Here is an 11,442-nt window from a genome sequence, read left to right on the forward strand (position 1 = left end):
CCACTGATTAAATACGGGATGCTTGATAAGAAGTATTAGTTGTCTGAGGAGGAGGAGGAGGAGGAGGAGAAGGAGAGGAGGAGGAGGAGAAAGAGAAGGAGGTGAAGGAGGAGAAAGAGAAGGAGGAGGAGGAGGAGGAGAGTGAGGACGAGAAAGAGGAGGAGAAGGAGGAGAAGGAGGTGAAGGAGGAGAAAGAGAAGGAGGAGGAGGAGGAGAAGGAGAAGAAGGAATAGGAGGAGGAGATTGAGGATGAGAAAGAGGAGGAGAAGGAGGAGAAGGAGGTGAAGAAGGAGAAAGAGAAGGAGGAGGAGGAGAGTGAGGACAAGAAATAGGAGGAGAAGGAGAGAAGCAATACTTTTGAAGATAATCTTTCCTTCCTGACTGACGGCATGCTAATTCTACCACTGTGTTTCCTTGATCAAATGAAGCATTTTGGCATGCAATTACATTAATTACAGTGCTACGAAATGTCGCTTTCCACCTCAGTGCATGTGTGTGTACGCACATACCTTTACCATCAAACTTAACAGGGTATACTTACCTGGCAAGGGACATCATGATCAATAAGGTGGTTCACCTGTGGTGTGCGTTAGCCATGGCACTCTGGCTGTGCCGTTTTCCTACTGTCCCCTGGAAAGCAAAAAGCACAACAAAAACCAACAGTGTGAAGTGAGGTCATGCCAATGTTGATTGCTGAGAACTATCTAGTACCTTAGCAAAGAATAAGTACATTACCTTCTGTTCTGTCTGTTAATGTTGATTTGCCTGATTTGTTCTCCTGATCCCCACCTGGCTGCGCTGCTTTCTGCCCACTGCTTTCTGCTTTCTGCCTCCTGCTTTCTGCTTCCTGCCCCCTGCTTTCTGCCCCCTGCTTTCTGCCCCTTGCTTTCTGCCCCTTGCTTTCTGCCCTCTGCTTTCTGCCCTCTGCTTTCTGCCCTCTGCTTTCTGCCCCCTGTTTTCTGCCCCCTGCTTTCTGCCCCCTGCTTTCTGCCCCCTGCTTTCTGCCCTCTGCTTTCTGCCCCCTGCTCTCTGCCCCCTGCTTTCTGCCCCCTGCTTTCTGCCCTCTGCTTTCTGCCCCCTGCTGTCTGCCCTCTGCTTTCTGTCCCCTGCTTTCTGCCCCCTGCTTTCTTCCCTCTGCTTTCTGCCCACTGCTTTCTGCCCTCTGCTTTCTGTCCCCTGCTTTCTGCCCCTGCTTCCTGCCCTCTGCTTTCTGCCCCCTGCTTTCTGCCCTCTGCTTTCTGCCCCCTGCTTTCTTACCCCTGTTTTCTGCACCCTGTATTGTGATTTCTGCTTTCTGCCATCTGCTTTCTGCCCCCTGCTTTCTGCTTTCTGTCCCCTGCTCTCTGCCCCCTGCTTTCTGCCCCCTGCTTTCTGCACCCTGCATTCTGATTTCTGCTTTCTGCCCCCTGCTTTCTGCCCCCTGCTTTCTGCCCCCTGCTTTCTGCTTTCTGCCCCCTGCTTTCTGCAACCCTTCATCTCTCACACATCTTTCCTCTAAGTCATTCCAGGTTAGCAGAATGTCACAGATATCCAATACTTACCCTCGGATGGCTTCTGTTGTTGTGAAGGGTCATGCACATCTATTTAAGCAATGAATGAAGGCTAAAAGAGAATGTATCTATCCCTGAGAAGAGACGCAGGGCTGTAAAAGGTCGAACCTTTTGGAATGGGCATTCCCTGTCACAGCACAGCCTGTGGCCTTGCTCAGCAGAACTTGTAGGAAGCATCCTCCCTCCCTCGTCCCCCAGGCGACCATGACTAGTGGGTGGTGACTAAACCAGGAGGATGTTGCAAGAGTTCCACTGGTAAAGAAGGACAATTGCTCACCATTCTGACTCATATTATGATGTCTTTCATAACTATGGTGAGATGTGCATGTCAAGTATATCTACAATGATTAACTGTCAATATGTTAACATATTCTAATGAGACCATGTTGATAAGTGTGTGTAGGATTGAAGATCCTTTTTAACAGATGACAAGTAATAGTTACAGTTATGATTAATGAAGCACTTAAAAGTTATGATTAAAGCAATTAACATTTATGAGTTAAGCAATGATTCAGAGAAAAATCTTCAAACAACTCAATATCTGTTGCGGCTTGTAAGAACTAAAAAACAGAGAGAAAGAGAGAGAGAGAGAAGGGGGGAGAGAGAGAGGCGGAGGGGGTCAGAGAAAGATACCATAGCAAGACTGAGAAAAGTGTGTGAGAGAGAGAGAGAGAGAGAGAGATGGATTGAAAGTAGAGAGAGAGAGAGAAGTAGAGAGCGAGATAGAGAGAGATGCATTGAAAGTAGAGAGAGAGAGAGAAGTAGAGAGCGAGATAGAGAGAGATGGATTGAAAGTAGAGAGAGAGAGAGAGAAGTAGAGAGCGAGATAGAGAGAGATGGATTGAAAGTAGAGAGAGAGAGAGAAGTAGAGAGCGAGATAGAGAGAGGCATTTAACTGGCAGACAGTTCTCCTGATTCAGTCTGGCTGTGTTGCTCCATGTAACTCATCTATCATTGCCTCTTTCTGTGAGACTCACCGTTTTCTCCCTCTTTTCCCTCCACACAGAACAGAGGGGAGAATTCAATCTTTCCCCCGCCTTACAGTCGTCTCCATAAATGCATTCGTTCGAACTTCACATCGAGGGACTCCACCTGCCATTAACGGGCCACGCTTTGCATGCCTGTATGGTCCCACAGCTTGATTAGAGTGGCGAGGGATGAAGGGCGGGAGGGAGTCAGTCAGTGGCGGTCGGTGCCTTTTAAGATGAGGGAGGATGATTATTTTTTTATGGCCTTATTTCTATTACAGCATATTGGATGACTGTCATTCATATTCCATTCACCCAGTTCAATGTAACATCGATAGGTTTAGGCTACTAGATGATACTCCAATTCTCCCTATACCCATCATGAGGTTGCTACTACCTATGTAGTCTATGAATAAAAAAGTTTACAACGCCGGTCGAGAGAAATTTGAGTAATCAGGTGACAGACAGTGACATATTCAATACCACCATCTTGCCTGCATCTAGCTGATCTAGGGTGTAATCGTTAGTCCAACAGTGGCAAACGAGAGTTTCTATTGGATAAATTCAGGTATGTTTATCCCTGTTTCGTTCCGTTTAAGAAAAGCTCTACAACAAAATCGGCCAAATCAAATCAAAGTTTATTTGTCAAGTGCGCCGAATACAACAGGTGTAGACCTTACAGTGAAATGCTTACTTACAGGCTCTAACCAATAGTGCAAAAAAGGTTTTTGGTGAACAATAGGTAGGTAAAGAAATAAAACAACAATAAAAAGACAGGCTATATACAGTACCGAGGCTATAAAAGTAGCGAGGCTACATACAGACACCGGTTAGTCAGGCTGATTGAGGTAGTATGTACATGTAGATATGGTTAAAGTGACTATGCATATATGATGAACAGAGAGTAGCAGTAGAGTAAAAGAGGGGTTGGCAGGTGTGAATGAATACACCCCTGATCACACACAAACACAGTTTACCCGATCACTTTTCCTCGCATGTTTTTCGGTCTGAAAATGTAGATTTGCTGCTGCTGCAGTTTTAGATAGCCATAGCCAGTTAGCCAACGTAGCATCCCTCTCTGTTTGAGACAGGTGTTTGAGTAGGCTGAACTAGTAAAAAAAATGTCAATAATAATCTCTCTCTCTCTCTCTCTCTCTCTCTCTCTCTCTCTCTCTCTCTCTCTCTCTCTCTCTCTCTCTCTCTCTCTCTCTTTTGCTTATCCATTTTTTAAAACATGTATTTGTTCTAACCTGTTCAACTATTGTCTTTCTATCTCTGAGTCAACTAGTCACCACGTTACACACTGCAGTGCTAGCTAGTTGTAGCTTATCCTTTCAGCATTAGATTCATTCATTGATCCTTTGGTTGGGTTGAAAACATGTCAGTTCATGCTGCAAGAACACTGACAGAATGGAGGACGTCCTCCGGAAGTTGTCGTAATTACCGTGTAAGTCTATGGAAGAGGGTGAGAACCACGAGACTCCTAGTTTTTGTATTTAAGTCAATGTACCCAGAGTGCGATGGAAACTAGAGCAGTGTTCGAATAATCATACGAACATACTGTATACCACATACTTTATGAGTATATACTACATACTATATACTATTAGTTCATTTTAGTATACTGTAAACAAATGGTATCCTTTCAGTTGAGCGTACTAGCACTTCACCTGTCAACTGGAAGTTGATGTTGTACAGCGCCATATTTTCCATTCCATCCTAATGGAAGCCCAGCTCTAAAAGTAATTGGAAAGGTAGATACAAATTATTTGTGACATTGTGGCTACAATAAACAATGTAAACAAGATGGTAAACAAGATGCTGAGTTTTTATTTACAGTAGTGATGGACAGCTGGTGTAGCCCGGTTAGCAGGACAATAGACTCTTTATAACCCGGCTACTGTTGGTGTGATCCCCCTATCCCCCCATCCCCCTATCCCCCTATCCCCCCTGTAGGTGTGACCCCCCCATCCCCCTACCTGCAATATATTCGATGCTTAAGTACTCTGACACCATCCCTACAGAGAAGTATTTGTAGCTTAAAACAGCAGTACAGTATTTCTTCATCAACATCTTTATGCTTTCGTTAATAACATTATGATTAAAAAAATGACTCTTTCAAAAATGAAGATGTTTATTTAGTTATGGATGCATACTATGGGAATAAATATCACTGAATTACAGAAATATTGGAACAAAGTTGTCTAATGAATGTAAACACATTTTTGCTTACTGGAAAATACTATTTCAAACACACACACATATATATATATATATATATATATATATATATATATATATATAAATATTAGGTTGAGCAATGTCAGAATCCGGAGTATATACAGTGAGGGAAAAAGGATTTGATCCCCTGCTGATTTTGTACGTTTGCCCACTGACAAAGAAATGATCAGCCTATAATTTTAATGGTAGGTTTATTTGAACAGTGAGAGACAGAATAAAAACAAAAAAATCCAGAAAAACGCATGTCAAAAATGTTATAAATTGATTTGTGGGCAAACGTACAAAATCAGCAGGGGATCAAATCCTTTTTCCCTCACTGTATATACTCCGTATTCTGACATTGCTCAACCTAATATTTATATATTTCTTAATTCCATTCACTTACTTTTAGATGTGTGTGTATCCTTGTGAATTGTTAGATAAAATACTGCAAAGTTGAATATAGGAACACAAGCATTTCGCTACACCCGCAATAACATTTGCTAAATATGTGTATGTGACCCATTCAATTTGATTTGATTTTGATTTGATGTCTGGGGTGGCTGGAGACTTTTACAATGTGGATGGGGGTGTGGACCGGCGCCTGTTTCTTTACGATCAGCTCCTTGGTCTTGCTGACATTGAGGGAGAGGTTGTTCTCCTGACATGTCTTTGACCTCCTCCCTGTAGGCTCTCTCATCGCCGTTGGTGATCACGTCGTGTCGTCAGAAAACTTGATAATGGTGTTGGAGTCGTTCACGGCCACACAATCGTGGGTGAACAGGGAGTACAAGAGGGGGCTTAGCACACACCCCTTCGGGGCCCGCGTGTTGAGGGTCAGCGTGACAGAGGTGTTGTTGCCTACCCTCACCACCTGGGGTCGGAAGTTCGGAAGTCCAGGATCCAGTTGCAGAGGGAGGTGTTCTGTACCAGGGTGACGAGCTTGAAAAGCACTATGGTGTTGAGTGGGTCCAGAGTGTCTGGGATGATGGAATTGATGTGTGCCATGATCAGCCTCTCAAAGCATTTCATTATTACAGATGTGAGTGCTACAGGGCATTTAGTCATTGTGGCAGGATGCCTTATATTTTCTGGGAACAGGAAAATTGTTAGTAGGCTTGAAACTTGGGGATTACAGACTGGGACAAGGAGAGGTTGAAAATGTCAGAGAAGACACCGGCCAGCTGGTCTGTGCATGCCATGAGGACATGCCCTGGAATATCGTCTGGCCCAGTGGCTTTACGAGTGTTGACCAGTTTAACTGACATATCTAAGCCGTTGGGGGGGAGAGGGTCTATGCTGACATATACAGTGGGTATAGAAAGTCACCACCCCCCTTTCAAAATGTTTACCTTTTGTTGACTTACAGCCTGAAATGAAAGCACATAAAATCAGACTTTTTCTGGCTTTTTTTTAAACATTTTGGCACTGAACAGTCTACATATTTACTTGCTATATTGTATGTACTTCGCCACCACAGCCTTTTTTGCCTTTACCTCCCTTATCTCACCTCATTTTCTCACATTGTATATAGACTTATTTTTCTACTGTATTATTGACTGTATGTTTGTTTTACTCCATGTGTAAACTCTGTGTTGTTGTATGTGTCAAACTGCTTTGCTTTATCTTGGCCAGGTCGCAGTATTAAATGAGAACTTGTTCTCAACTAGCCTACCTGGTTAAATAAAGGTGAAATAAATAAATAAACTAAAATATCTGCTGTACTTCCTTTATTTTTTCAAATGGTACCGAGGACCTTCAGACGAGTCTAGTGAGGCCTGTGGGTGTCTTAAAGCAAAACAAATGACATATACGTGTTTGTGAGAGTCTCACCTTTCCATACTAGTGTGTAGCCCAAACTGTTCGGACATTACAGCCAGAAGTTGTCAGATCTGCTGTACCAACTTCAGACGAGTCTTAAGATGCTTGTGGGGTCGTGGCAAAACGGAGAACACCATCATATTCGTGAGTCTCAACATTCCATAAGTGGGTCATAGTAGTTTGTAGGCCGAACCATTCGGACGCTACAGAGGATTTTGTGAGAAGACCGGTTTTCTGGACGTCTCATGGTCTGACAAACACCACTCTAGCTCTGTCACGTTTGCAAAAATTACCCTGGGCATGGGGTATGTTGAGTCGCAGGACAAGGTAAGTTAAGCCGCCTACACATTTCTGTGCTGAATGAAATATTACCACTTCCTTTTTAAAACCATGTATACCTTTATTTCCCACAATTAGCTCCACTTAGCATTGCCTCAACCATTGGCTCAACTTACCCTAAGGCAAACATTTTGACTATATTAGCCCACACAGCTACAATAATATACTTTCATGCTAAGTTTAGGACCTCATACTGAAGCTTATAGAGACCCCAACTGATGTACAGAACAAGACAAACAATGATCTACTTTGGTTTAGATGAAACCTCTAACACAATACATTTACGTATTTAATAATATGTTTTTGGACCTAACTTGCCCACCACTTTTTCAATGTGGTTTCTTCCTTCACAGACTCCATGAAATGATTACCTCTTCTTAAATATTTGGTCATATTAATAATTTTGTGTATTGTTTCCTAGAATCAAGGATGGCTCAATTTAACCCTTTGGCTCAACTTACCCCACTCTCCACTATAACCAGTTTTGACTTTGCAGCTGGCCCATCTAGCAGGAATCGCTCAGCTCTGCCTCCAGGGCAAGATTTATGACAACAAATGTCCACCTGCCTCGATTCCTCTTGGTTAGCCCGAGGATTGGGTTGGAGGTACACAAAGAGCCCAGGGCAGATTAGTCGAAGTCGAAGGAATTGAGGTTAATAACTGCCGATCTGATGTAAGAAATGTTAAATTTAGGGCCAAAAAAGTAAAGATAAATGACAAAGAATCCCAAAATAGCAAAGTTGGGTCAGAGCACGCAAGACAGCAGCAATACAGTACATCGCCATCTTGAGGGAGGGATGAAGGGATAAATGGAGGGATGAAGAGAGAAAGAGGGAACCTGGCTGCTTGGCTTGGAGGGTTTCATGGAGCTTGTGGGGAATAGGACAATAAGTGTCAGAAGAGAAGATTATATTATCTCTGTATTATATTTATCTCTGCTCTGAGGAACATTTGTCCCATGGGTTTGTGTGATTAAATCTTCTCTGCCCAGGAAGTTTTGCTCCCAAAGAGACAGATTCCTAGCATGCGTGGGGTTCGGGGTATTATGAGTTGAGGAATCTGTGTGTGTAATTACTTAATACTGAGAAATGCAAACTCTATTGTCTAAATTATTTACAAATGTCAACAAGCCCATAGTAATAAGCCACAGTGGTTAATACTCTAAACCGATTGCATTTTAGATTTTTTTTTTTATCATATAACAAAAAGACCAAGTGGATAGTTTTAATGGACCCGTTGATTTATTTATTCCTTAATAGACAACATATTGTTTCTCAGAGGAAAGGTTTGTAGTGACAGGAAGACAAATCTACAGTTCTGGGTAGCCTGGGTACATCTGTCAGATGATATCACATCCACTTTGGGGCCCCCAACTGTTTTAGTACTGAACATCTCAACAGGTGTCTGGACTGAAGAGGATGACCAGGTCACAGTGCCCAACGTTTCACTTCAGACTGGAAGGGATTTCATACTCTTTAACAATGACATGGTACTGTTGTATATTTATCAACGCTGGGGAGATGACCAAACTCTCCTTATTTCTCTCCCCCTCTCTGTCTGTCTCTCTCCATCTATCTCTCTCACCCACCCGATCTCTCACTCTCTCTTTCCCGTTCTCTCTCTCCCTCTCTCTCACTTTCCCGTTCTCTCTCTCGCTCTCCATCTTGATCGCTCTCTGTTCCCCTCTCTCCCTCCTCTCTCTCATCTCTCTCTCCCTCTTTCTCATCTCTCTCTCTATCTATCTCTGTCTCATGTATTTGCATAATCCCTGTGACACTCGGACTAATAAATCCAATCATTTGCATATCTATGCCTGGAATTGAGGACAGACATTAACACAGTCCCTCTTGAAACAACATTTACTGATGTAGGCCTATATGTCTTGAGTTGTACTGATGGAGAAGTGAACAGGAGGCTAGATGGGAGAAGGGCAATGGTCGTCCACCCCCCCCAAACCCTCTCGCCCCCCCCACACACACCTGATCTCTCTCTCTCTCTTTCCCGCTCTCTCTCTCGCTCTCCATCTTGATCGCTCTGTTCCCCTCTCTCCCTCCTCTCTCTCTCTCTCTCTCTCATCTCTCTCTCCCTCTTTCTCATCTCTCTCTCTCTCTCTCTCTCTATCTCTGTCTCATGTATTTGCATAATCCCTGTGACACTCGGACTAATAAATCCAGTCATTTGCATATCTATGCCTGGAATTGAGGACAGACATTAACACAGTCCATCTTGAAACAACATTTACTGATGTAGGCCTATATGTCTTGAGTTGTACTGATGGAGAAGTGAACAGGAGGCTAGATGGGAGAAGTACAATGGTCGTCCACCCCCCCCCCCCCAAACCCCCTCGCCCACACACACATACCATACACACTCTCTCACACTGTCCTTATGTCCTTACACTCTCTCTTCAAGCCCTCCACCCTAACCAAACAAAGCAAGCCTGGGAAAAGGGAGACCTTGCCACTCGATTGGTTCTCGGTAGCTGACAGTAGTTTAAGAAAGCGAGACCCAAATTAACAAACCCAGAGATTTGGTTAAAACCATTTCCTTTTTCCTGTTGGGGCCGAGGAACTACCAAGATCATATCTGCTTCAACACTACCCCCCAGTGGACAAGATGGTCAGTTCACACTATCCAAGATGGTTGCATGGGAAGCACAGGACTTTGAGTTCCAGGAAAAGAGATGGGTTTTTCCCAGTATGTATAGAAGAAACAGAACTTTGGAGCATTCAGGAAAGGATTCCCTCCTGTGTACAAAGCAAACTCCAGACAAACATCAAATATGCATGAGACAGTTTTCGCGAATACAACCCAGCAGGCAAAGCTGGTTGAAGTGACAACATCATAAATACTTATCCCTGTCGGGAAGAGACTGAGAATGCCTCCTCGAATGAATGGATTGAGGGTGGAACTCTGAACAAGACATTCTATGCAGCTTCTGTCTCCATACAGATGTACAGTAGAGCAATGTATGTACTGCTTCTATAAGACCTACGATCAGCTCCTATGGTTTCTTTATCCTTATTAAGACCATAGATAGATTAAACAACAAGATTTAAGACCATGGATAGATTAAACAACAAGATTTAAGACCATGGAGAGATTAAACAACAAGTTATCATATTTCTCTGTGTGTGTGTGTGTGTGTGTGTGTGTGTGTGTGTGTGTGTGTGTGTGTGTGTGTGTGTGTGTGTGTGTGTGTGTGTGTGTGTGCGTGTGTGTGTGTGTGTGGCTATGGAACCCTGACCTGTTCACCGGACATGCTACCTGTCCCAGACCTGCTGTTTTCAACTCTCTAGAGCGGTAGAAATACTCAGAATGATCGGCTATGAAAAGCCAACTGACATTTACTCCTGAGGTGCTGACCTGTTGCACCCTCGACAACTACTGTGATTATTATTATCTGACCATGCTGGTCATTTATGAACATTTGAACATCTTGGCCATGTTCTGTTATAATCTCCACCCGGCACAGCCAGAAGAGGACTGGCCACCCCTCACAGCCTGGTTCCTCTCTAGGTTTCTTCCTAGGTTTTCGCCTTTCTAGGGAGTTTTTCCTAGCCACCTTGCTTCTACACCTGCATTGCTTGCTGTTTGGGGTTTTAGGCTGGGTTTCTGTACAGCACTTTGAGACATCAGCTGATGTTAGAAGGGCTATATAAATACATTTGATTTGATTTGATTTGTGTGTGTGTGTGTGTGTGTGTGTGTGTGGGAGGGGGGGTGTATCTGGGTGTGTGTGTGTGTGTGTGTGTGTGTGTGTGTGTGTGTGTGTGTGTGTGTGTGTGTGTGTGTTGGTGACTGTTAGTAACTGAGTGAGAGAGAGACAGAGTCTCCCCAGAGTCTCCCCAGAGTGTGACCAGGGTCTCCCCAGAGTGTAACCAGGGTCTCCCCAGAGAGTGTAACCAGGGTCTCCCCAGAGAGTGACCAGGGTCTCCCCAGAGTGTGACCAGGGTCTCCCCAGAGAGTGTAACCAGGGTCTCCCCAGAGAGTGACCAGGGTCTCCCCAGAGTGTGACCAGGGTCTCCCCAGAGTGTGACCAGGGTCTCCCCAGAGAGTGTAACCAGGGTCTCCCCAGAGTGTGACCAGGGTCTCCCCAGAGAGTGACCAGGGTCTCCCCAGAGTGTGACCAGGGTCTCCCCAGAGTGTGACCAGGGTCTCCCCAGAGTGTGACCAGGGTCTCCCCAGAGAGAGACCAGGGTCTCCCCAGAGTGTGACCAGGGTCTCCCCAGAGAGTGTGACCAGGGTCTTCCCCAGACAGTGTGACCAGGGTCATCCTTCTCTGCGCAGTGGGGCCTAATGCACTTCTGCTTTGCACAAACACACACACACGCCCACACATGCACACACACACACACACACACCCACACACCCACACACCCACACACCCTGAGAGATGCACCACTGCAGAAATGACATGTGTGCAATGAGAATGACTGGACTAAGAGTGACAAGCTGGGCTCTAATCGGCGGGTACAGCTTTAACTGGCACACGACCCAGCCAAAGAGTGGCCACTAAATTATTGAACAGGTGCAATATGTTA

The 11,442-nt window shown here is 44.5% G+C and overlaps 1 pseudogene; it reads left to right on the forward strand.

Moving 5' to 3' along the window:
* The first annotated feature begins 533 nt into the window (after positions 1 to 533).
* Positions 534 to 651, forward strand: LOC123731584 (uncharacterized; annotated as a pseudogene).
* Positions 652 to 11,442: the final 10,791 nt, after the last annotated feature.

Source organism: Salmo salar, chromosome ssa29 (genome assembly GCF_905237065.1).
Source record: "Salmo salar chromosome ssa29, Ssal_v3.1, whole genome shotgun sequence".
Lineage (NCBI taxonomy): Eukaryota > Metazoa > Chordata > Actinopteri > Salmoniformes > Salmonidae > Salmo > Salmo salar.